The sequence below is a fragment of the Mauremys mutica genome, chromosome 1 (assembly GCF_020497125.1).
Source record: "Mauremys mutica isolate MM-2020 ecotype Southern chromosome 1, ASM2049712v1, whole genome shotgun sequence".
Classification (NCBI taxonomy): domain Eukaryota; kingdom Metazoa; phylum Chordata; order Testudines; family Geoemydidae; genus Mauremys; species Mauremys mutica.
Window position 1 is genome coordinate 132,569,665 of NC_059072.1, and position 26,044 is coordinate 132,595,708.

At 43.1% G+C, this 26,044-nt stretch overlaps 1 protein-coding gene across 4 annotated transcripts in view; it reads left to right on the forward strand.

The window, feature by feature from the left end:
• FAR2 (fatty acyl-CoA reductase 2) overlaps nt 1–26,044 on the forward strand; it is a 211,835-nt gene that overhangs the window by 32,641 nt on the left and 153,150 nt on the right. The window contains exon 1 of one of the 4 annotated variants that reach the window (XM_044996391.1): nt 21,377–21,587. The exons of the other annotated variants lie outside the window; for them this stretch is intronic. The gene's annotated coding sequence lies outside the window, so the exon portion shown is untranslated. Of the gene's footprint in view, nt 1–21,376; nt 21,588–26,044 lie in introns of those variants that run through there. 4 annotated transcript variants of the gene reach the window in all.

Consider the following 26,044-nt stretch of genomic DNA (forward strand, 5'->3'; position numbering starts at 1 on the left):
TTGAAAACCCAAGTTTCTGTCAAATCACTTCAATGGGCATTGTTTCTACCAGTCCTAAGGCAAGGAGATTTTCTGGAAAGTGGAGATTTTGAGAAGAATTTTCAGTCAGGCTTAGGCCCTTTTTTGCAGGCATAATTTGCAACTCCTACAGAGGTGCCCACAAACCAATTGTAGGCATAAATCTTAGCTTCATGTCTAATTATCTGATTTATACTTGCAAGCAAGTAGTTAGATGTGTAACTTCTATCTAAGATTTCTGCCCAATTAAAAACAAGTTAAACCACTGAAAATTTGGCAATTTGTGTCCCAGAAAAGTCATTAGTATCATAACTGAAGTTTTAAGCTTTATGCAATCAAAAAAAATGTTCCTTTTACAGGATTTTCATAGTGGGGGGGAAAAACTTCATATATACCATACATAAATGATAATCCTTTCATCTGTAATGCCTTTTTCCTTGTTTTACTTATTCCCTTTTAAAAAAAAAATCATCAGAGACTTTGGCAACACTAGCCGGTCCTGGTACATGACTGGGGGTCCTAGGTTCTATGATAATATAATTAACTAATAATAAGCTGTATAAGAACTTTGTCTTATAGCTATTTCCTCCCTTCTCAAACTAGCAGTCAAGTCATCATTAGGAATATGGTGGGCAAACTGGTGTGGAATAAATACAAATCTACTATTAGATATCTGCAATATAATCCTCCTTTTTCTCATCCTTAGAGGCAAAGATTTAGGGAAAAGGTGAGGCAACATTTAAAAAAATAAAACTCACAGAAACACCACTTCTGAGAGCCTACACCCTATTATCTGTGTCATTGTTTCTCTATTCTGTCTAGGCTTGCCACTTAAAAATTCCTTATGAGCCATTACCATCACTCCCATTTATCCTCTGCCGCAAATGCCTTTTTTTAATGTCTCCTACAGGAGTTTGCAGAACGTGATATTAAAACACTGTGTGCTTTAATTATTAACCAATCTAAGTTATTAACTGTTGTATCAACCAGGCAAGGTACTAACAAGCTTCAACAGGACTTTATTTTTACAGTGGAAACCTCTTTTCCAAGCTGGTGCTGCACCCTCTGTAACTCTCACTCCGCCTCCTCAACTTCTCCCGCCCCCCGCTTCCTGTTTCCTGTCCTTTCAGACTCCCAACAGCCAGTGCTCCCAGTTCTAATACTACAAGCCGCATCTAAACGCCACATTAACCAATCAGGGTGTTTTTACTATGTTATTAACCAATTGTAGTTGATAAAATAATAATACTTGGCCAGTCATTTTGCTGTGAGAATAATATTTATATAAAAACTAAATATTTCCCCTGTCATACTGAATTCACACGACTGTGGCTGTTTTGGGTAATGTTGATCACTAATTTGTCTCCTGAACCACTGAACTCCTGAGTACCACTGCTCTAAATATTCGTGTACCGCTTCACCAATAACATCTTTTTTTATTACATCTGACAAGATTGTCATGCTGCACATTACATGCTGGAGTTCTTTCAATAAATGTGCATGAGACAGGCATGCCACGGTAGACAGACTTACTAGTGTGCAGATACTAGCTATGCTTTGAGGCACCAGCCTTGCTAGTTGCAGGTATCTAATGCTTGTAACACAGACAATAATCTTCTTACACCTGTTGAAATAGCTTGTTATAGCATAAGCCGCACACACAAGTGAGCAGAGATAATGATTCAGATAGAAACAGTTACACAATTGCTCATTGTAATACCCATGCAATCAACGTGCCGTTGACATAAGCAGTGCCATATAAGCCATGTGTTATAAAGATGATGCTCATGAGTCCAAAACACCCATCTCCAGCATTGATTCAAACAAAAATATATCCCATGTCTAGCATTATGGGGGTTAAATAACATCCATCCCATGATAAGGTGATATGAGTTGCATCACCTGGGACAGTTGGGAAACATCATGGGACGCAGCAAATGACAAGACATATGTGCATTTTGTAGCCACACAAACAGTTCTTCCAGTGAATATCTCCCACCATCTGGCCCCCACATACATAAGCAGATATTCACCCAGGAGCCATCAATACCTTTCTGGCTGCTGACTGTTTAATGCATGAGACGCTGAAAATGAAGGTAAGCCATGCACATTCAATGTGGTGTTGTGTCATTCTGTCTCCTTCTAGTAGTGGCTAGGCCACAAAACTTTACAAGCATGCTACAGCCTTGACTAAAAGATCTTTTAGGTCTAGCAGAAAAGGCTCATGCATTAAGATCCAGAGATCTCAAGTTTGATACCTGCTGCTAGCGACCCACCCAGGGCATCCATGTTACATGAGTATCTTGTGTAAAGCCAGGACATTTGGCAAAGACAGGGATGGTAATGTGCCAGCCATTACATAACATATAAATATTAAGAATGTGGACCTTTTTGCTGTGACAGCACTTCTTTCCAATCCAGCTGGTTGTACAGGCATATGAGTTCAGTCAATGACATATGATTAGGAAAACCTAACTGATCAACCTTAACACAACTATTGAGGGTTTGAACCACGTGTATAAAATGATGTATGAACCATATATCAAGTAAAACCAAGTAGCACTGGTGGCAACGGTGATTCGTGTTGAGAAGAAACTGTATCCCAGTCCCTATTGTATCACGGAGTATCAGACTATTTAAAGTGACACTATAATCACACACATGATTTGTGAACATCCTACCAATATATTAGTCTCAACCTGTGAATAACTGAGGAAGGTGTGACAACTTCAACACATTCAAAGTCTGTCAGACGATAGCTGGACAATATGTCTGGTACACCTGACTTACATGTGAAGCTTTCACACAAATCTCAGATTGGCAAAGATCCCCCAACTTGAACTGAAGGGGGGGAAAAAAAAAGTAAGCGGAATATGAAGCATAGATGCAAATTTACCACCTACTTCTCCACAGATGAGCAATTAAATTACTGAACCAGACCATGAATCAGGATACCTCCGTAAATGAGGCCTACAACTACCATGTTCTAAGGATGAGATCCTGGATCCGGATGCAGTCATTGTGGCATATCTATGCAAGATTAGCTTAAATAATAGATATATGTGACTTATGGGCATGTTGATTACTGTTAACAAATTGTATAATGCATGGGAATGAAGATCACAATTGGTTGAATGAATTTGCAGACAAAAATACTAACAAGGGTATTGTTATCTTAAACTAGAGGACCTAGTGTAGGTGTAGCACAAAAGATGTGCTGCTAGCATTACATTTCCAAAGGCCAATAGGGTCTGGTTTTTAGAGTTGTTGAGCACTTGCAGAATCCATTTGTTTCAGCTGGAGTTCAGCATCTCTGAATATCAGGCCCAGAATATATAAAATAGCAGAAACAACACTGCAATATGGCATGTGTGTTTTCTGCACAGAGAGCCTTAGGAACATTTCATCAACTGTGGAGCTATGGCTGTGGTCATTTTTACCTCTCAGCGCTGTGTTTCAAACATTACAACTTATAATACAAGAACTGCGAACCATTCTCAGGCTTCTGTTGTCTCCCCACAGCGCTGCATAAACTGGCAGATATTAATGACTTAAAATTAGACAGTTCTTCAGTGTTCCTCTATAGGTGCGAAAGAGGGTGACCTGCAAAAGAAGCAAAATCTCAGTATTTACAATCTTCCAGATACAGTATTGTGGTTACTTCCTGTAGGCTATGATATTTTGACAATTGTGATGGATCAGAGAAAACATATTCCCCAAGTAAATCAAAATTATGGAGAAGAGTTTTGAAATTTATAAGGTATTTGAGTCAAAGATTCCTTTCAACATGTAATGGTTGATAGTTGTGGCAGAGGTTGGGTATCTTTCCAAAATCTTGTTCTCAGGCCAACTATTCAAATACGGCTAGTGGCTATGTCTAGAGTTGAGTGGAATTTTTTATGGCTGAAAAACGCAGATTTGGGTTGACTGAAATTTTGCAAATTAGAGTTGGATTTGCCAAAAAAAAAAAAAATTCTGAAAAGAAAATCAACATTTTGTTTTGATACTTTCAAAACTAAACTTTTTTTTTGTATTCAAAATAACTTTTCATTTTGAATTTTCCTTCAGGTTTTTTTTTAAGTTTTTGAAAAAAATCTCTAAATTCTGAAAAATTGAATTTTGGTCTGAACCAAACATTTTGTTTGACATGAAGTTATTTTTTTTTCAACTTTGTTTGTTTCAGGTTGACCTAGAATCATAGAATCATAGACTTTAAGGTTAGAAGGGACCTGTATCATTTCAATCCCCTCCTTCTCCCCAGTGATTTTTTTGGTTCACACGCCAAACTGAAAAAAGTTATTTGCACAGCTCTAGTTATGTCCTGTTCTGTGTTTGTGTTCTAGAGTGACAAGGAGCTACTTATTCCACCCCAATGCCTCTTTCTTTCCTAGGGAAATAGCAGGGTAAGATTTTTGTATAGCTCCTGAAAGCATTAGGAAAGAATGGTATTGACCTACACATCACTGCTTCTTTGAAGAATAGCTTACAGTTTAGGGAGGTGGGTCCAGCTCCCCACAGTTAGCTCAGGGTGTAGTGTATTGTCAGCAGCAGCTGCTAGATAAGGTACACTTGGAATCTGTTGAAAGGAATGGCAAAATATGCTCTTGAGCATGCCTTTTAGGGCCACCCTGAGGTATTGAGCTCTGGCTAGCAGGAATTCTGTAAAAAAGGATGCACAAAGCACAGTGTGTTTGTTCCCTTTCTGCTATGTCAGGCAGGACATGGATTTAGTCCAAAATATATTTAAAGTAAGTAAAGCTGCCTGAAATACCTTTCTCTAACAGCGCACTGTATAGTCCATGGCACAGCCAATTGTGACCTGAATCTGAACACGCACTGATAAGAGGATGTACGTCAGATGGATGTTTATGAGTAGCCTGTAGCAGTGTGCACTTTCTTGCATCCACATTATGCTCAGGGAAGAGAGGAAACAAAAGGGGGGCTCTCTAGTGGTAGTATACACTGCATCAAGTGCAGAAAATACACATTTTTTTAAATTGAACATTGAGATCCAGTGTGAAAACTAGCTTGTAGCTGCTAATATTTCCAACTCATTTCATATTAATCTGTAATCCACAGTTTACTAGTCCATCCCTGGTACCTTTCAACAGTTGAGGACTATGCATTCCCATCCCAGCATACGCTATTGCAGCTATAGTGCTGGTACATGCCTCAACTGCTCCACCCATGCCCAAGAATCTCTTTAGTGGTTCTTTTGTGTTTCTCTGATGTGGCTTTTGCTATACCCTCTGCCCATTATTAGTCTAACCTCCAGCATATTTCTCCACTGAGGAGACATGCAATCAAATGCCATACTAGAAAATGAGAACTGCTGAGAGTTGAGCCAAAACTCTTGGAGTCAGTGAAGAAAAATTAAGATCTTCCAGAGCTTCTTAGATTAACTGATTGCAGGCATTTGAATGACACTCTGATGTACTTCAAGATTGATTACTAGTGAGCTGCACAGAAATGGTGGTGATATGTTACCTCTGTCTGGGTCCTTATGGCCCCCATCACTGTGGTAGATTGTATTCCTGTGTGTGATACCAAGATGGCAGATGGCAGTGGAAGTTTGTGCAGTGTTATTGTAGCCATGTTGGTCCCAGGATATTAGAGAGACAAGGTGGTGAGGCCATATCTGGTCACCTGAAGAAAAGCTCTCTATAAGCTTGAAAGCTTGTCTCTCTTGCCAACAGAAGTTGGTCCAATAAAAGATATTACCTCATCTGCGTTGTCTCTTTAATTGGAAGTTTATGCCATAGGTCTGACACAAGGAAATGTGTATCAGATAACAATTTTACTACAGTGGACACAGAGGTACCACTGTAGTCTTTGTTACGTATGCTTTCAGTCAGATGAACGTGGCTGAGTCACTCTGTGTGGGGAGCTGGGGCATTTGAGGTGGTAACTGAGCATCATGGTTGGGATGGTGCCGACTCTCTCTAGTGGTGGTATATACTGCATCAAGTGCAGAAAATACACATTTTTTTAACATTGAGATCCAGCATGAAAACTAGCATGTAGCTGCTAATATTTCCACCTAATTTCATATTCATCTATAATCCACAGTTTACTAGTCCATCCCTGGAGGATTATATGGGCATCTTCTAGTTCTTACTGTTTATGGTGTCGTGAGCTGGTGGGTAACTGTGGTGGGGTCATACACGGGGGAAAGAAGGAAGTTAATAATTTATGGTTCTGCTAGATAAAGTTAGATAGGAATGTCTAAAAACACTGGGTGACTGGATGGGGATTTCCAAAGCATGAGACTGTGGGCCTGGTTATCAGAGATACCAAGCACCTGCAGCTTCCATTGACTTCTGCTGGACTTGTGGGTGCTCAGAGCCAGCACCTTTGGAAGCCCTCCCCTGAGGGGCCTAGAGAAGAGACATTTGCAATTAGGCAGTGCGGAGGTAGAATGGTATCTATCTAGTCCATTATAAATGCACCCATCAGGATGGTCACAGGGTTATAACAACAGTCCGTAGCAGAGTGCAGTCTCTGAGCATGTCCACTTGTGACACAGCATTGCTACTGCAGACACTTTGCCTGTTTTCTCTCCTGGGTTTTCAGCGATTCACGCAGCTTTCAGCACATTCAGTTGCTGAGGTCACTTGAGTCCACCCACCCTTTCCAGGGCATTAAGATGCAAACAAACCACAAAATCAAAAATAATTTTATGCCACCAGTCACAGGCCATTCCTAGTCCCTGCATCTACCCTCTCTTCAGACACACTTCCAACCCTCCTGAGTTCTGCTGTCTTTCCCTAACCTAGGACTTCTGTGAGAGTCTCTCTGCTCCTTGCAAAGCCCCCACCCTCCCTTTTATAGAATGCCAACTCTCCGGCTGCTCTCCCTGGAGTCCCTCTCTGTTCAGGTAACCTAAGGGATTCTTCAGGGGCCTCCTTTCAGCTCCCCACTTCAATTTAACTCTTGCTGTCCTTTTAGTTAGGTACTCTTTTCACGAGGGCAGAATTTGGTTCAATATATATCTTAAAATAAGTCACAGCCAGCTATATACTACATTAAATCTTTGATTTCCATTTAGTTGCTTTTTTGAGTTCAGAATAATCAAAGAAACAAAAACAAAAGGATTTCCTCCTCTTTAATGCCATGCTACGTATTTGGAGGGACACTATCCAGGCCACTAGCTCTAAAATTAGAACTCCCTGCTGTGGTTTGGTTTGTGGACGCATGTTATGACATTTCTGCACTCTGCCTGTCTGTTCTGTTCTTGTAAGCAGATAGGATATTGAAATAATTGCTTCAGAGAACAAGATGCTTGTGATTTCTCATAAGGAAATGACCTATTATTGGGCTCAGTTACCATATTTGTGGCTTTCAGGAAGCCACTGGACTTTGCTTTCCTTCTTCCTCCTTGGTGTAGCCATTACTTACCAAGTGTGTCATGTCTATATTAATACCACAGGCAAAAAAAGTGAGAATGGAGTGAGTGACTGTATCTGATTAATGTACATCATGGGGAAGCAGCAGGAAGTGCTGAGGGCAGGAGTTTGAGGATCTGAGTCTGATGTTCATTTACTCTGAGGTTTCAAGCTGCCAAAGATCAATACAGTTAATGCTCTTATGAGGCTCTGTGTTTGTAGTGCAGTCCACAACACACCAGATCTGGCATTTAGTTAATGTACCAAATGGGAATAAGTGTGCATGAGTGGCTTGCTTCCCAGAGCGGTCTGTTTTCTGACGAGCCAGATCAAGGGCTCATATTGTGTGGCTTGAAGGCTCAGAGCTAAGGTTTCAGCAACAGGCAGCATATTTCCCCCATCCACACACATCTGCATCCTGAGTACCCTACCACAACTACTCTTCATGTGGAGGTCTTAACATCAGTTCTCCCAGAGGAGCTTCCTTGTTCCTTGACTTTCATGAAGTGCTGCATCAACCTGGAATATTTGATCTATAGCATAGGAGTTGGATTCTCTCTAGAATACCCATCCCCTTCTGCTTCTGCAACTGGAAACGGCTGCTGCTGTGGCAGATCAGAGACTGTTCTTTCCTGGAGGTGAAAGTTAAACTGCCAAATACAATCTGTCTGAAGAGCAGGGATCCAGTCTCTCTAGGCAGTCAAAATCACTGTGGTATCTCCATCCCCCTTATGTTGTTAGGTAGCACTGTCATACCGCTTTTCATTCTTCAGTGCAAACATTAACAAATTAATCCTCCCACCACTCTAAAGCATGCAAATAAATATTTTATTTTACAGCTAGGGAAACTGAGATAGCATGGCTTTATGATTTGGCCCACATCACAGACAAATCAGTGCTAGAGGTTGGATTAGAACCCAGGCAACCCTGCCTCCTTATCCTATGCCCCACCCACTGAGACCACACCCCCTGGTAATCTGAATATTGATATTAGGGTGTAAAAAACCAGGAATGCCATGGAGAAGAAACAGGGACATTTAACTTCTGTTTTCCAAACATGTTACCGGCCAAACCTAAGCTCACTAATGAATGAGCTGGGAATGGGTGACGGGATGGATCACTTGATGATTAACTGTTCTGTTCATTCCCTGTGAAGCACCTGGCATTGACCACTGTCAGAAAACAGGATACTGGGTTAGATGGACCTTTGGTCTGACCTAGTATGGCCTTTTTATGTTCTTATGTCTGTTTAACCCCTTCAGCTTTTGATTTATCTTCTAGAAAGTCAAGTTTATGGTAAAAGTACATTCCTGTGAAATAATGCTGCTTTCTAAGTACTGCCAGAAGTAAAAGTTCACAATTTTTGCCTAGATAAATGTGGTTTTTAAATGTGCATGCACTCTGTCTAATTGCAATTTATGCAGCTAGAGAATTAGATGAAGTGTCTAGATTTCATTGTGTGAAAAACCTGCAGTAAGTCTGGCCATTTTACATGAAATTTCAAATATAGAAAAAGACCATGGGTGGGATTTTTCCAAAGCATTTAAGTGGCTGAGGAGCAAAATAGGATTTATATTCCTAAATGTTTCTGAAAATCCCACTCAGTATGTGTTACCCTATTTCATCCACTTAATTTTCTCTAGCTCTATCTGTATTTCACTCAACCTCCAAATGCATGGATGAACTCATTTTTCCCTATACAATCCCTGTTCACTCTTTGCTCTTCCCATTGTGAATCTAAATATTGTTGATGACATGAAAAAATTATTTCCAAAGAGAATTTACCCTTTTGACCTACGTAGAATCATAGAAGATTAGGGCTGGAAGAGACCTCAGGAGGTCATCTAGTCCAACCCCCTGCTCAAAGCAGGACCAACCCCAACTAAATCATCCCAGCCAGGGCTTTATCAAGCTGGGCTTTAAAAATATCTAAGGATGGAGATTCCACCACTTCCCTAGGTAACCCATTCCAGTGCTTCATGCATTCCCCTTTCTTGTCCCTCTTCTCCTCCTAACCTCCATGAGATAAAAGTATAGTTGTTTCATTAATTAAATTTATGCTGAAATTGTGGAAAAAACCATCCAAATGTCACAGAGAAAACAAGTAACTTTCTCACCAGACTTTTGGCAAAACCTGCTAAAAGACGCATGTTGTCAGTTTTTAGTTTGTGTGCGAAGCATTGCTCCCTATGTCTTTCTGTGTTGTATCAGGCAGTGGACATCGTACCCTTCCAGACAGCCCTGCTCATGATTCTGATTTCTTGCTGCTGTGGGAGTCCTATTATCTGGGCTGTCATAGAAGGATAACAGAGAGGGGGAATTTCTTTACTGGTAATTGAGGTTTTTAGGAATTCATTGATCTGCATTTATATATCCTTTACAACTATTTTATGATAAGACAGGCTAGATACCCTTCCTCATAGTAATGAAGTCAAGCCTAATAAGTCCTCCCCCCGACCCCCACCCCAATTTCCTCATTGAGACAGGTACGGCATATTGTTTGATTTTTCTGATAAGACCTTTGTTACAACTTTACACAATTCATGCTGGGTAGCCAGCAAAGCTTCTGTATATGGACACTTAGATCACCAAATGCTCTGTTTTTTTCTGACTTTACCTGCTGAAAGAATGGATCGCATACCCACTGTCGGGTTTGGCATAGTAACCCAATTACCAACTAAGAAATTACCATTTACAGCTCAAGTATTTTTTTTATTCTGCTTCACATATAGTGCAATATACTTGACGTTTTTCATCTTGAAAGTGTTCTACAAGTATGAAGTGATTAATCATCACAATTCCCTGGAGGGGTAAGTCAGATTCTCATTTTGCAGATGGGGAAAGTGGAGGCAGAGAGCTTAAGTAATTAGTTTGACGACACAGCAACTCCTGAGTTCAGAATTTTATGGCTCTCACTCCTGTGGTCAGCTCAGTAAATCATACTGTTCTGTCACATAAAAAAATAAGTGCTTTATGCACTTCTTACTGTTTTAGGGGGAAAAGTGCCTCTGCTTCCTTCCACAGAAATACATGTTGCCTATACTTTAAATTCCTTGGCTGCTTTTAATAAGAGGATTCTACTGATGTTCTATGTGGAATCATATAAAAAGTAATAGGCAATTGTTTTGTGTGATGGTTTTAAATAATTTACTAGAAGCTTAGGATCTACCTAGATGCTCTTCCTTGTAACATTTAAATGTTTAACACAGGCTGTGGAGGGAAGGGAAAAAAGCAAAACGGAATAAACTGAAGTGATGCAAGAGGCAACCAGCAAGTTCTCTTGAGTGAAGCTGTTCTGACTCCCTGCCTGTGTTAGCCAACTGCTAGATGACACCTGCGTCATAACATCAGTGTTTTGTAAAAATTATTTCCCCTGCTAGTCATACGAGAGTAGCAAAATTCCCTCTTGCCTCCAAGCCCTTTGAATGGAGAGATTAGCTGTTGCACTAGCAGAACAAAGCCTATTATGTAAAAATGAAAGTGGCTCTGAATTTAAGTGGTGCCACTTGACCTGAAAAAGGTAATATAAATTGCATGGTGATGGAGCATCATGGACAAGATTCAAATGACACTCCATGGTGCAAATGAGATGTTGGTAAATGGGTGTAAATCTATGGGAGTGCAAATTGTATTCCAAGGTGGAGGGAAGGAAGGTTTGTAGCAGGGAGAGAAGCCAACGGAAGGATTTTGCCTACAAGTGAAAAGTCAAAGACAAAGTGCAAGAATAGTAATTGTTTTTACTGTAAGTAGCACATATGCAATGCACCTATAAAATGGTGGTGTGATTCCCCAAGACTTTGATCTGACAACTTTAAACTTTATCTGGCAGTCATAATGAGAGTTAGGCCCTTTGCTTATACAGCATCTTTAATCTCAGGATCTTCTCAAGAAAATTTCTTTGAACAGCACTGTTAGGTAGATTTACCCATTTTACATTTGGGTAAACAGAGGCACAGGGTAGTCAAGGGATGCATTATGTGTTATTTGCTGAGCAGAGAGTCGTGGGCCTAGACCTTTGCTTGAACCACTGGAACACTCCCCGTTTTGTTAGTCCCAGGAGAGCTCTACGTTCTTTAACATATGCTGTTGGACTGCAATAAAAGAGATTGGAAAGTCTAGATTGATAAACTGGTATTTCTTACTGGGTATGTGTTTTATCTTGGCAGGGGGGAGTCTGAACAGAAAACAGCTGGTATGAGAAATGTATTTTATCTCTCACTTATCTGGATGACTATTCTAATGTTATACAGAGAGGGGTTCGGTAAATACAGGTTCACAAGAATCTAGCTGTTTGTGATTGTGAGTGTGTTACTAGCAGGGCCAGCTCCAGGCACCAGCATTCCAAGCTGGTGCTTGAGGTGGCAGTCTGGAAGGGGCGGCAGTCCCTGTTGTTTTGCCCCCAAGCAGCACGCCGAATTGACGCCGCCGATGGCGGGGGCAGTCCCTGTGCCCTTAGGGCGGCAGGCGCGTTTCTACGGCGGCGGCAATTCGGCAGCAGCTTCTATGTTTAGCTGTCCGGGGCGGCTTCAGCTAAACATAGAAGCTGCCGCTGAATTGCCACCGCTGCAAAAACGCACCTACCACCCTAAGGGCACAGGGACTGCCCCCGCCGCCCGTGGCAGCAATTCGGCGCGCTGCTTGGGGCGGCGAAAACTGTAGAGCCGGCCCTGGTTACCAGAACCCATCTAATGTGCTAATGATAGCAGGCAAAAATGGCTAGTTATTTTTTTTTTTTAACCTGGGTATGCAGATTTGCTTAAAAAGACAAGAGATCTGTTTTGCTTAACAAACTACAAAGCATTGTTTGATGGGATGTGGTTAAGGGCTGTAGGTGTGAAATTATATCTGCTGGCTGTGGTTTTATTGGTTCACATGTATATACTATAGCAGGCTGCAGGCAGACAGATATATAGATATGTATTCCTCATCCCTGTCTGCCTGCTGCTGTTATACTTGTGAGTAGGTAGAGTATCAAAATCCTCAGCTGCCATCTCTCTCTTCCACTCTTCCCCTGCAGGCGCGGCTCCAGGCACCAGTGCAGCAAGCGCATGCCTGGGGCGGCAAGCCACGTGGGGGGGGGGGGGCTGCCGGTTGCTGTGAGGGCGGCAGTCAGGCAGCCTTCGGTAGCATTTCCGTGAGCAGTCTGCTGATCCCGCAGCTTCGGCAGCAATTCAGCGGCAGGTACACCAAAGGCGTGGGACCTGCAGATCACCCACAGAACCGCCACTGACTCCATGGGACCGGGGACCTCCCGCAGAAATGCCACCGAATGCTGCCTGACTGCCGTGCTTGGGGCGGCAAAAATCATAGAGCCGCCCCCTATGCCTAGGAGCTGAGGCACATGGTGCCATTTCCAGGAAGCTGCACAGAGCCAGCTAGGGAGCCTGCCAGCCCTGCACCAACTGGACTTTTAACAGTCAGCGAGGCTGACCGGAGCCACCAGGGTCCCTTTTGAACTGGGTATTCTGATCAAAAACCAGATGCCTGGCAAGTTAATCCCTGCTCCAAATCAGGCACAGTCGGGCTTGAATGTTGGTCGCCCACCGGGGCGGCTCTATGTATTTTGCCACCAGTCACGCGGCTTTTGGCAGGGGAGTCTAGTAATGGTGGAAGGAAGAATAAGACTCCCAGGTATGCTATGGGAAGAGACAGATTACTAGCAGAGGGGAGGAGGGTTAGGTTAGGACAGGCCTGTCCTGATCACATGAAACACTCCAGGATTGGCCAGTGAAGTAAGAGTTAAGTGTCATAGGTTATGTGTGACTTTTCGAATCTGCCTGCTTGGCACAGCAGTGGATTCATTATGAGGAAATGAAAACAATTCAGCCACTCACGATGACATCAATTATGTGAAGGATGCAGCTGGAGCTCAGCAAAATGAATATATCCCCTGTACACGAATAATCAATGAAAGGCATTGATTGGAAAATAGCTTTCAATTGGCTATTTGATCCCATTAAAAATATAGTAAATACCTCTCCTACATTGGAGTCAGTAGATTTTATGTAATGAGATAGAAATAAAACATTAGCCGTATGGAATGATTGAACTGCCTTGCAGAACAAAGATCACTAATTGGAGATGGGAGTTGTAATTGAAAATGGACAAATCAAGCCTTTTTCTGAAGCATTAGAAAAGACTTGAGTGAAATTCAGACTCGTAAAAAATTTCCCGTGGCCTTTGGCATGGGGGGTGTAATCCTGACTCCATTGAAGTCAATGGTACCATACCTCAATGCATCCAGGATTTCATCCATTGTATATCTTCTTTTCTGTGTATTTATCAATCTCAGATAGGAACCAGAAGAAGTTGCTGTTAGCATTTGCAGTCAAGGTTATGTCTGGTTGGGCGTTTTCTTTGTACGGTTGGCAATTAAGACCTTGATGTCTCATCATCTTCTCTAGTTGACTTACATCTTTGTTGATTTGGCTTGTTGGGGAGGACAGTCTTCTATAACAGTGGCTCTCGAACTAGGGCCGCCACTTGTTCAGGGAAAGCCCCTGGTGGGCCGGGCCGGTTTGTTTACCTGCTGTGTCCGCAGGTTTGGCCAGTTGCAGCTCTCAGTGGCCGTGGTTCGCCGCTCCAGGCCAATGGGAGCTGCAGGAAGTGGCATGGGCTAAGGGACATACTGGCATCTGCTTCCCACAGCCCCCATTTGCCTGGAGCGGCGAACCGTGGCCACTAGGAACTGCGATCACTGAACCTGTGGATGCGGCAGGTAAACAAACTGGCCCGGCCCACCAGGGGCTTTTCCTGAACAAGTGGTGGCCCTAGTTTGAGAACCACTGTTCTATAACTCCACAAATGAGGGCTCTGGAGCAAGAGACACTATTGCCCACCATGGCCCCCGAGGACTGTTTCAAGAGGAAGGATTTAAGCCAGCACAGACAGTTTCCCCTCTCTCTGCCAGGTCTTTGGATATAACATGTCTTCTGCTGTATCTCTTTGGATCTCCAGTAGTAAGGATGAGTGCAGAAGGATGGTGGTTTGACCCTGAACAGATATTGTATTTGAAAAGAATCATCCGAGGTCACCATAGTTAATAACATGAAATTTAGTCACTTAAAGGAATGATCAGCCTCAAGGTTGAAAAGCCTAAAGCTTACGTACTGTTCATTGATTGTTGTCCTATCCGGAAGGCCTCAACCTTCGGGACAGTAGGTATTTTAACTTGACTTTCCCACCTCCAAATGATCATTCCTACCATGAATGGTAAGGGGAAAAGGCAAACTATTAAACCAGTGGTCCCCAACCTTTTTGTCTGGCGGGCGCCAGACAAAGGACCATGGCGGCAGTGGAGCATCCGCTGAAATGTCGCCGAATTTCTGTGGCGTTTCGGCGGTGACACCTCTCGATGATGTCACTTGTCGGCGGATGCTCCACCGCCGGCCAGGACATGGGCGCATTTAGATGCCCCCGCGGGCACATTAACTGAACTAGTCTATTCAAACTACCATAAAAATTGTTTTATGGCATAAAGTAAAAGTTTAACACCCGCTAGTTTTTTCCATCTTACTTCCAATTCCTCCTTGCCTGGCAAGAAGATTGGTTTAAAAACCCATTTGGTGTTTATGACACCTTATCCCAGTATATAGACATACCTCTGACAGATACTTAATGGAATGGAGAACAAATTAGAGGTGGGAAAACCATTTAGAATGAAATCGCTACTGAGCAGAACCTTTGTCCAGAACTCAGCTCATACTAAAACATTTTTTCAGAAGTGGAAAAGTTTGGTTAGTTTAATCATTTTAAAATGTTTTTGTTCCTTTACACTTCCTGGATTTGGCCAGAACAAGAAATGCAAGTGTGGGAATCTCACAAGAGAGCCTGATCTCCTGAGACCAAACAGGCTGAGATAAGCATATCTGGAAGTTTTGTGTGCCTGTGAGAACCAAACTGAACCTTCTGCGGTCCATACATCACGAGGAATGAAACAAAATGCCTGCAGCCATGAATGTAGGTACAGATATCAAGTTAGGTCAATTTTTAAGTTTACCATTCTGTAGAGTGTTCCTTTATGAGTAGCCATACTCCAACCACACCTGAAAGTATTCATTCCCTCTTCCCCCCAAGTTTTTTTTAAATCTAGCCTGCCTAAAGTTGCAACCTTAAGATAAAAAAATTCTATCATGTTTGCACAGCATAGAATCATAGAATATTAGGGTTGGCAGAGACTCCAGGAGGTCATCTAGTCCAACCCCTGCTCAAAAAAGGACCAACCCCAACTAAATCATCCCAGCCAGGGCTTTGTCAAGCTGGGCCTTAAAAACCTCTAAGGATGGAGATTCCACCACCTCCCTAGGTAAAGCATTCCAGTGCTTCACCACCCTCCTAGTGAAATGGTTGGATATTGGGAAAAACTTAGACCTCCTGCACTGCAACTTGAGACCATTGCTCCTTGTTCTATCATCTACCACCACTGAGAACAGCATAGCTCCATTCTCTTTGGAACCTCCCTTCAGGTAGTTGAAGGCTGCTACTAAATCCCACCTCACTCTTCTCTTCTGTAAACTAAATAAGCCCCAGTTCCCTCAGGGTCCAGAGTGACTAAATAAACTAAATTTATTTAGTTTCTAGGGTATAACCAGTGGCTTCAGTGCATAGGTGCTTGGATACCTTGGTGATAGGTACCTTTATAGATACTGGAGGTAGGTAGATAAGTGAGGAAAGGTTAAGAAAGTAATGAGCATCTGTGAAAAAGAAGTGAGAGAACAGAGCAAAGTGAAACTGTGGAGTAACTTAGAACCATTTCTTAACTCTGAGTCTCATTGCACACCTTGCTGAGGGCAGTATTAAGATCCATTTCTATGCTTCAGAGTCACTTAATTCAAAGTCTGGCTAGAATAATACCCAGTGAAGGTGTTGGCTTTCCAGCAGCCCTGCAGCTTAGCTTCCAGTACTTATTACAGCTTTCACAATACCACTAGTCTTGGCAAACCTTGTCTTGCTAAGAATCTTAGGCTTTGGCTACACTTACACTTCAAAGCGCTGCCACGGTAGCGCTGCCGCGGCAGCGCTTTGAAGCGCTAAGTGTAGTCAAAGCACCAGCGCTGGGAGAAAGCTCTCCCAGCGCTGTCCGTACTCCACCTCCCTGTGGGGAATAACGGACAGCGCTGGGAGCCGCGCTCCCGGCGCTGGGGCTTTGATCACACTGGCACTTTGCAGCGCCGCAATTTGCAGCGCTGGAGAGGGTGTGTTTTCACACCCTGCTGCAGCGCTGCAAATTTGTAAGTGTAGCCAAGCCCTTAGAGAGTTGGGATTTTATCCCATCAGCCAGGTTTCCCATGTTACTAGGCTGTTAAAGTTGCATCCTGTTATATCTTTGGGGCAGCCGGTGTAGGAAGCAATCACTTGAGGCCAGAGAGCAGGCAGCTAACCAAAACCTCCATTTTATTTACAGATATACAGAGAGCTCCTCAGCCGGTTGAAACTGGTTGAGCTAACCCATAATAATCTAACTCAGTTGCCATAGGAACAAAACCATGACAACCAAATACACAACATATTCCTCCCCCCCAATAAGAACATCCCCTAAATAAAACACACACTAGACTAGAGAAGGAGGGTAGACTGCCTCCATTCCCGGCTAAACCCTGGGGATTATTTTGCCCCATAACCGTGGGTTCGCCCTAGCTAAAGATCCAGCCGATGAGGAGGCCTTCTGTCTCTAGGTGGATTACGGCGAACTACTGGTGTTATTGCACCTGAAAGCACTAGGGGCTCAGGGTCCGCAGCACGAACAGGTGAGGAGGTGGTATCAGCTCGTGCTGGGCAAAGGGGTATCTCAGCCGCCGGCAGTAATGGAGGAGAACAGTCAGAAACAGGGGACTCGTGATTCGATCCCTCACCAGAAGAGGTGAAGTCAGACCCCTCAACTGCAGATGGGTCCTGAGGACTGGCATGACCTGGCAACAGCTGATCTACATGTCGCCGCCAGGTAAGATTCTCTGCAGTCCGGACCGTGTAGGAAACAGGTCTTGTTTGAGTGATGACTGTGGCCGGAACCCATTTAGCTCTGGAAGTATAATTCCGAGCCAAAACTGGCTGTCCCGGGCTAAAGGTTCGGTCTTTTGCTCTGGGTGCCCGTCTGATGACTTGATATTGCTGCTGATGTTGCACAATTTGTCGGGGTTCAGAAGGTTTCAGCAGATCAAAGCAAGTGCGCAGCTGTCGTCCCATCATTAGAAAGGCCGGAGATGCGTGGGTCGTAGCATGAGGTGTGTTTCTGTAGGAAAGTAAAAAGGTATCCAGACGCTTTTGAATGGAGTGTTGTCCCCTTGCTGATTTCAAAGCGTTTTTCATTGTCTGCACAAATCTTTCAGCTAATCCGTTGGTGGACGGATGATATGGTGCTGACGTGATGTGGTGTATCCCATTTGCCTTTCATAAAATTTTGAAACTCCTGAGAAACGAACTGTGGTCCGTTGTCGCTCACAAGTTGTTCTGGCAGACCAAAACGACTAAAGAGTCCTCGTAGTTTTTGGATAGTACTCTCTGCAGAAGTGGACTGCATTATAGAGACTTCTGGCCATTTAGAATGGGCATCTATTGCCACCAAGAACATGCTTCCTTCAAGGGGGCCAGCAAAGTCAACGTGAATACGTTGCCACGGGTTTTCAGGCCAGTCCCATGGGTGTAGGGGTGCCCACTGGGGTGCATTCCTCACACCCTGACATGACATACAAGCTTTTGCCTTCTCTTCAATAGCGCTGTCCAGTCCAGGCCACCAAAAATAGCTTCGTGCAATTTCCTTCATGCGCACTATTCCACAGTGACCGGAATGTAGCTGTTCTAACATCTGTGATCTCAGTGGTGGTGGAATAATGACACGTCTCCCCCACAACAAACAACCAGATTGGACCGATAACTCCATCTGCTTGGACATGTAGGGAACAAGGTCGGATGAGACCGGAGAGGTTTGTCGAGATGTTCCATGCATCACCAGGTCCATAACGTGGGACAATACTGGGTCAACGCGAGTTGCCTTCTTTATCTGAGTAGCAGTGATGGGTGTATTCTCTACCTGTTCAAAGTAGAAGATTTCCTTGTGGGCACTATTTTGGTGTTTGACCGGCAAAGGCAACCTTGAGAGGCCATCTGCATTGCCGTGCAGAGTGGATTTCCGATATTTGATTTCATATGTGTGTGCTGAAAGTAACAATGCCCAACGTTGCATACGACTAGCAGCTAATGGGGGAATGCCTGTGTAAGGTCCAAAAATTGATGTCAGAGGTCGATGGTCTGTGAGAAGAGTAAATTTTCGCCCAAACAGGTACTGATGAAACTTCCGAATTCCAAAAACAATTCCTAATGCCTCACGTTCGATTTGGGCGTAGTTAGTTTCTGCTTTGCTTAGAGTGCGTGAAGCAAAAGCAATAGGTCTCTCTTCTCCTGAAGGCATAATATGTGACACGACTGCTCCCACTCCATAAGGGGAGGCATCGCAGGCCAATTGCAGTGGTAAGGATGGATCAAAGTGCGTTAGAACTTCAGAATTTAGCAATGCATCCTTAGCTTTGTTAAACGCAACATCACAGGCTTCAGTCCACTTCCAGGCCTTGTTCTGCCCAAGGAGCTCATGAAGTGGTTTTAGCAGTGTGGCTAACTGTGAGATGAACTTTCCATAATAGTTCAGGAGTCCTAGAAACGAGCGCAGCTGGCTTACATTTCGAGGTGGGGGAGCCTCCACAATAGCTTTAACTTTTGCAGGGGCCTTATGAAGACCTGCAGAATCAATGATATGTCCCAAATATTCAACAGAGGGCTTGAAGAATTCACACTTGTCTTTGCGAACTCGTAGGCCATACTCTTCCAGTCTTTGTAGGGTAGCCTCTAAATTCTTTAAGTGATCCTCTTCATTTTTTCCAGTGACCAGGATATCATCCAGATAGCACTGAACTCCTGACAAGCCACACAAGATCTGGTCCATAGCCCTCTGGAACAGGGCGGGAGCAGATGTTATTCCGAAGGGTAGACGACAGTATCGATAAAGCCCCTTATGAGTCACAATAGTCCACAGCTCTTGGGACTTTTCATCGACGTGCATCTGTAAATATGCTTGACTCAGATCAATCTTACTGAACTTTTGTCCCCCAGCCAGGCCTGCGAAGAGGTCATCGATGCGGGGAAGCGGGTATTGCTCTGCACACAACACTGGGTTGACAGTGACTTTAAAATCACCGCAAATCCGGAGAGAGCCATCTTTCTTCACGATTGGAACGATAGGAGTGGCCCATGAGCTATGGGTAACTGGTATTAGGACTCCATTGGTGACTAGGCGCTCCAGGTCTGCTTCAACTTTTGGCCTGATGGCATATGGCACAGTTCGGGCTTTCAGATATTTTGGTGGACTGCCAGGTTTAATGTTCAATGTCACAGTGATTCCCTTCATACTTCCCAAATCATCTCCAAAAACAGCAGCATGTTTCCTTAGTATAGGGGTTAGACTGGTTTCTTCTTTAGTCATCTGGTGCACTTCTGCCCAGTTCAGTTGAATCTTCCCAAGCCAAGACCTACCCATTAAGGCTGGGTAGTTACCTCTCACCACAAACAGTGGCAATTTGGCCACCTGTCCATTGAGCTCCACCTTAACATCAATTGTGCCCAGCATAGGCACAGCTTCTCCCGTATACGTCTTCAGAACAGTTTTTGTTGCCTTAAGCGGAAGATGCTGTAGCTTTTCTTTATACACAGTCTCGGAGATCAGTGAGACGGCTGCACCGGTGTCCAGTTCCATGCGTATACGTTTGCCATCCAATAACGGGGTTACCCAGTATTCATGTGAGCCCATTGCCAAAGACAAAACATGCAGTGGCACTTCCTCTTGCGATGAGGTGTCACCTTGATCATCCTGGGTCTGCTCTAGGATATGCAGGGTTCTCTTTTTGTCGGCCAGACCACGGCCTCTTTTTCTTTTGTTTACAGGCACACTCAATGTGTCCCTTTTTGCCACAGTGTCGACACACCAGGTCCTTACACCAGCATTCTGATGCCTGGTGACCCGGTTTACCACAGCGGTAACATTCTTGACTCTGCACAGTTTTGTGGGTCGGTTCTTGTGACACTTTTTGCACCCTAGGGGGTGCACCGATGTATTGTGCCTCCCTTGTAGCCAGTTCCATGAAGACAGCAATATCAACAGCCTTCTGTAAGGTAAGCTGAGCCTCTGTCAGTAGGCGCTTCCGTATAGCTTCACTGTACAGGCCACACACTAACCTGTCACGCAGGGCATCATGTAACATTTCTTTAAATTCACAGTGTTCTGCTAGCTTTTTTAAAATGGCTACAAATTGTACAACTGTTTCATCTTCCTTTTGGTCTCTTTTGTGGAACCTATATCTTTCAGCAATTACCAGTGGTTTTGGGGAGAAATGAGACCCCAGGATTTCCACAATGTCACTGTAAGATTTAGTCTCAGGCTTAACAGGGTGTAGTAAGCTGCGTAGCAGAGAGTAGGTTTTAGCCCCTACAACAGTTAAGAATATTGGCACCTTCTTCGCTTCTGTAATGTCATTTGCAATACCAAAAAGCTCAAAACGCTCAGTATACAAATGCCACTGCTCTGTATTCTCATCAAAAGGCTCCAGGGGCCTGGTCAGAGTAGCCATGATTTTTAGTTTCACTTTCACAGTCAGTGCAACAAGCAGCTTTTTTGTTTGTTTGTTCTTTACCTTAACTTCTACTTCCTTCTGTTACTGGAGCAGCACCGGAATCCCATCCTCGTCGCCAGTGTTATATCCTTGGGGCAGCCGGTGTAGGAAGCAATCACTTGAGGCCAGAGAGCAGGCAGCTAACGAAAACCTCCATTTTATTTACATATATACAGAGAGCTCCTCAGCCGGTTGAAACTGGTTGAGCTAACCCATAATAATCTAACTCAGTTGCCATAGCAACAAAACCATGACAACCAAATACACAACACATCCATTCTTTGTCTTTTAAAAAAAAAAAATCCTCAGGTTAGGCTGATGGCTTAGGAAGCAGCATTTGATTGGGGCTCTATACAGCTGCTGGCAGGAGCTTCTAAAGGGAAGCTGTTTTCTCTATTCCCTTGTAAAAGGGCAATATTACAGAGCTAAAGGGAAAGAATGCTAGGCAGGAGGGAAGTAGACCTGCAGGAAAGTAGAGAGCAGCCAAAAGCACTGAAAAATGTGACAGCCAGCAGAAAGACAGAAGACAAAGGTAATAATAAAAAGACTTTTCTACATTCATGGGGTTGGCTACCAGCTACCTCTTTCTCTTTCTCCTATAGAGCAGGTCAGGAAAACATCTTTTTCTATTGAAAAATTGAGGTTGTGGGTTTTTTGTTTTGTTTAAAGAAAATACTTTCAATTGCTGAAAACCAAAATATTTTTCAGGGTGTGGTTTTGTTTTTTTGACAAAAATCTGAATTTATTGAAAATGGTTTATTTTATTTTATTTTTTGCAAAAAGAATGGTTTTCAATGAGACCTTGCTTTTTGATTGGGGAAAAAAACTCTTAATTGAAATTAATTGAAGCTCAAATCTGCTGTCGGTTCCAGCTCAGACACTGGGTAATTATTATTATTTATCATTTGTATTACTGTACTGCTTAGGAGACCTAGTGGCTGTGGTCAGAAATCCCCAATGCTTTGGGTGATGTCACTGCCTTTATATAAAGGCTTCTTTCTGGATGCCCCCTGATGTTCCTGTTTCCAGGTGGGCAAAGAAGGGAGTTTGCTGTGTATGGTGATAAGACAGTATTCTTCCTCCTTCCTGTCTCCTAACAGGAGCTCAGATGGAACTGTGAAAGGAGGCTCTGCTGAGTGTTCTGAGGTTGTAGACCTTTCTTCTCCTCCTCCTCCTCCATTATTGTCTGAGCAGACATACAGATGGCCTTTGGAGTGAACGGATGGGCTGTCAGTCAGCAGGAAGTGCCTCATTTCTTTGGATGCTCTCTGATGATTTGGAGAATATGCCTGTTCATTTTATGAATTCTGTCTGAGATTAAGAACTCTCTGTATGTGACTTTACCAGGCTTCAAATTCCATTTTTAAAGTTGCTAGTAGCTGTCAGTAAATATTAAGCCTTTTAGTCCTTTTATTAATTGTATATTAAACTCATTCCCATAGTCTTCCGAACCCTTTATGATGTTAGCAAAGAGTGTGTTTGAATTTTAAGGCCAAAGCATTGGTTCTTAATCTGCGAGTGACCTGTATTCGGTAACGTGATCAAACAGTAGGCTGTACTTCATTATGGCTGGTGCCTCCAAGTCTGCGGGAATATACATGTGTAGGGAAAAGATCCATCAACTTGATAAAGCATCTACAGAACAAGATTGGATGATTGATAAGGAGTGCCTGTGATTTAAATTATTGTTCTTTGACTGATAAGAGGTACTTGTTGCAGATGTTTTTGGCAATGGATGAAATAAGGATCCACTGAAAGATGGTTTAACTCAGTAAGAACTGCTGATTGTCACACCTGTCAATAATAATGACAGGATTAGAATTCCCTTTAGTTTATTGATCATGTAACCTAAAAATACCATATAAGAAATTTTGTACGCAATTAGGTAAAATGAAAATGTCAAAACAGAACACAGTGAAATGAATTGTGGGAAAGCAATTTTCCCTCCAAAAAAGGAGTTTGTCGTCTCATATACTATTAAAGGAAAGAGGGTTGGAAAGTTAGATTGGGAATGAACACTCTCATCTTTCCACCAGGTACAGAGGAAGGAACAAAATGACCTTCTCTTCACCATCTGTGGGGATATATCTTCTCTCTATTCTGTATGGTGCTGTATTAATGTTTGATTAATAATCTCTGATTAAATAATTCCATTTGAGCTTGCTATTTGACACTCTCAAATTGTTGTTACATTAAAAACACACAACATGATACAGCATTTTGTTTTCTTTGTTGTGCTTTTACCTTCATGTTGGACCGAAATTCCCAGGGCCATTGATACAAGTCTGATAATAGAGGGTCATTAAATCAGGATGTTCCTCTGTTCAAATAAAAACATTCTAGACCGCAGACCATCTCCCACCTAGGAGAACTGGTTTGTCAAGTGAGTGGTTGCCTGGCAAAGAAGTCACCTGTTAGGGGTCTGGAATCACCTGGAGGCAGCTGATCCAGGACACAAAAGCGGATCTCTTTGGGATCCTTGGCCATTTTCACCAGCTCAGGCAAAGCAAAGCTGCTGCAGGAGCCTGATGGGAGACTGGGAAGCTCTTCCTACCTGAACTCAGATGATCCACCAAGGACTTACAATGGAAGGGTGAGGTAGAGTTGAGGGTCATTGCCATCAGGATGTTTGTTTTCTTTATGATCTTTACTCTGTGCTTTATGTATAAAGAGCAATGATGGTTTAGAATCTTGTGCAGGGACTGTCTGTATGTCTGATATATGCTATGCCGATCGAATGCTCCCTTCTAGAGGTACACCAGAAAACTCTCACCTTCAGATGCTGTACTAGGAGAGGGTGTGTTTAAGGTATGAGGAGAGTGAGGGGTCACGGTTGTTTCTCGGGACTAGGCAGGGGATTGTGTGGTTTTAGCTCTCAGGAGTTGGTACTAGGTGGGGTGTAGCTCTTCTGTAAGTGTGCTCAGAGAGTCTGAGAGGGACAGTGCCTAGGTCCCATTCAGATTTTTGGGATTTAAGACACATGGGGATGCAACTGCTGGATCCCCTCACTACAATCTGGTAGGTGCCCAAGCAAGATTGCTCAACCAGTCCCATGATGCTCTCCGTTTCCCAGCATGGAGTGGCATTCTTTCAGTGCTTGTGTTAGGGACACACCAGTAGGTAGAAGAACTAATCACTAGTTAATGACTCCTGCTTTGTAAAAGTGCTGAGGTGGAATGCATTGGGCACTCTGACATGTGCACTTGCTTGGCACTCTGGTCTACATTCACCCTCTTTCCGTTTAAACTTTGCTGTGTAGTTCCTATTTGCTGTCATGGGGTCTTCCCCATGACTGATAGTCTAGATATGGGGAAAGAGCTAGCTCCGAAGGGTCACAACTTTCCTTCCCATGACCAATGAGCAGGGAGCAGGAGGAGCTGTGGCTGTGTCCCTTTGTCTATCAGCCAGCAGAGTCTCTGGACAAAAGGAGTGATTTTGCTGTGTCTGATAAACTGACTTTGTCCCTCATTCTCACCTCCAGCAGAAGCTCGGTGGAACTACCATTGGGCTACCATTCTGATTTGGCTGCATTTGGAATGCTCTTTGTGGTCACTTTGAACATGTGTAAATGGCCACACAAGGTGAAAAGTGGTAGAGAACCAGGCCAAGTGTTTGTCAGAGGCTTGATAGAAATCCCATTTCTTTCAGCATCAGTCTCCCCAATCCTATGTCACCTATAGCTGGGCAAAATGTTGCTGGCAAATAGTTTATTCACATACAAATGCAGTTTGGGATCAGCCGAAATGGTTTGCAAATTCATGTCCATGGTTGCCAAATAGTTTCGACCAAACTGAAAAATTGACACATTTTGGTAATGTTGAAACATTACATTTCATTTTGTCCTGACTCAATTTTTCATTTAGATTGTGGAAATTTTTCCAAAAACGAAGGAGGGCTAGATTCACAAAATGCCAGTGGGGAGAGAGACTTGCCCAGCAATTAGGGTACTCTCTTGGGATGTGGGAGACCCTGGTTCAATTCCTCCTAACCCCCACACCTGATGTGGAGAAGGGCTTTGAATTTGGGTCTCCCACATTGCAAGGGTTTCCTGGGCTCTGGGATATTCTGGTGCAGGGCTTTCCCAATCTCGTCTTGCAGCTGTCCTATTTTGTATACATAATTAAATATATGTTAGAGCAGGGACTTGAACCTGGGTCTCCCATATGCAACATGAGTGCTCTAAACACCAGATCATAGAGTCACCCTCAATCTCTTTCCATGGTCCCCTAATAATTTGTCATTTATAGTGGCAACTTGTCATCATTCAGTGATAGGTAAGGGAAGTCCTCCTCCCCTTTTGGCATTTTATGAATCTAGTCCTCCTTTGCTTTTAACAAAATGCATGAAATCTAAATAAAAAGTTTGGAGTCAGGATAAAATGAAGTGTTTCAAAAAGTCTCAAATTTTTTACCTTGATTCACATACTTTTTTGAAAATTTTCATTTTTAGTTCAACATGAAACCTTTTTTGATGTTTTCAGAATTGCCAATAAACAAAACAAAAAAAACCATTATTTATCTTGCTCTAATGTCAACACAAGCTGGATCACTTGGGGGACTGTTTGTTGTCAGATTGTTGTCAGAAATCACACTTCGCTGAAGTTCTCATAAAGGCTTCTTTAGGCAGACAGTTTCTTTTGACATAAAGCAATTAGGTCTTTTAAAGGAACAAGTTGGAACAAGAGACTTTGAGGCATTCAAGGAAAGTCCCTCCATGCCAAGCATTGTATAAGCTCCACCAAAATCTCTGTGCTCATAAGCATGATTTACAGTAATGAGGAGTTTGGACATGTGATTAATGCTGCAAGGACAACAGGTAAATCAGTTACAATAAATCTGCAAACCCCAGTGCCTTTAAAAGTGATCCTGATTCATCTCTTGGGAAAAATGAGACTGCTCTATAACTGGGGAAAAAATTGGCTGAAGTTAAGTCTGCCTACATTATTTAAATCTTCTAATCTGTTGCAGCATTTTTTTCAGCTTGAAATGG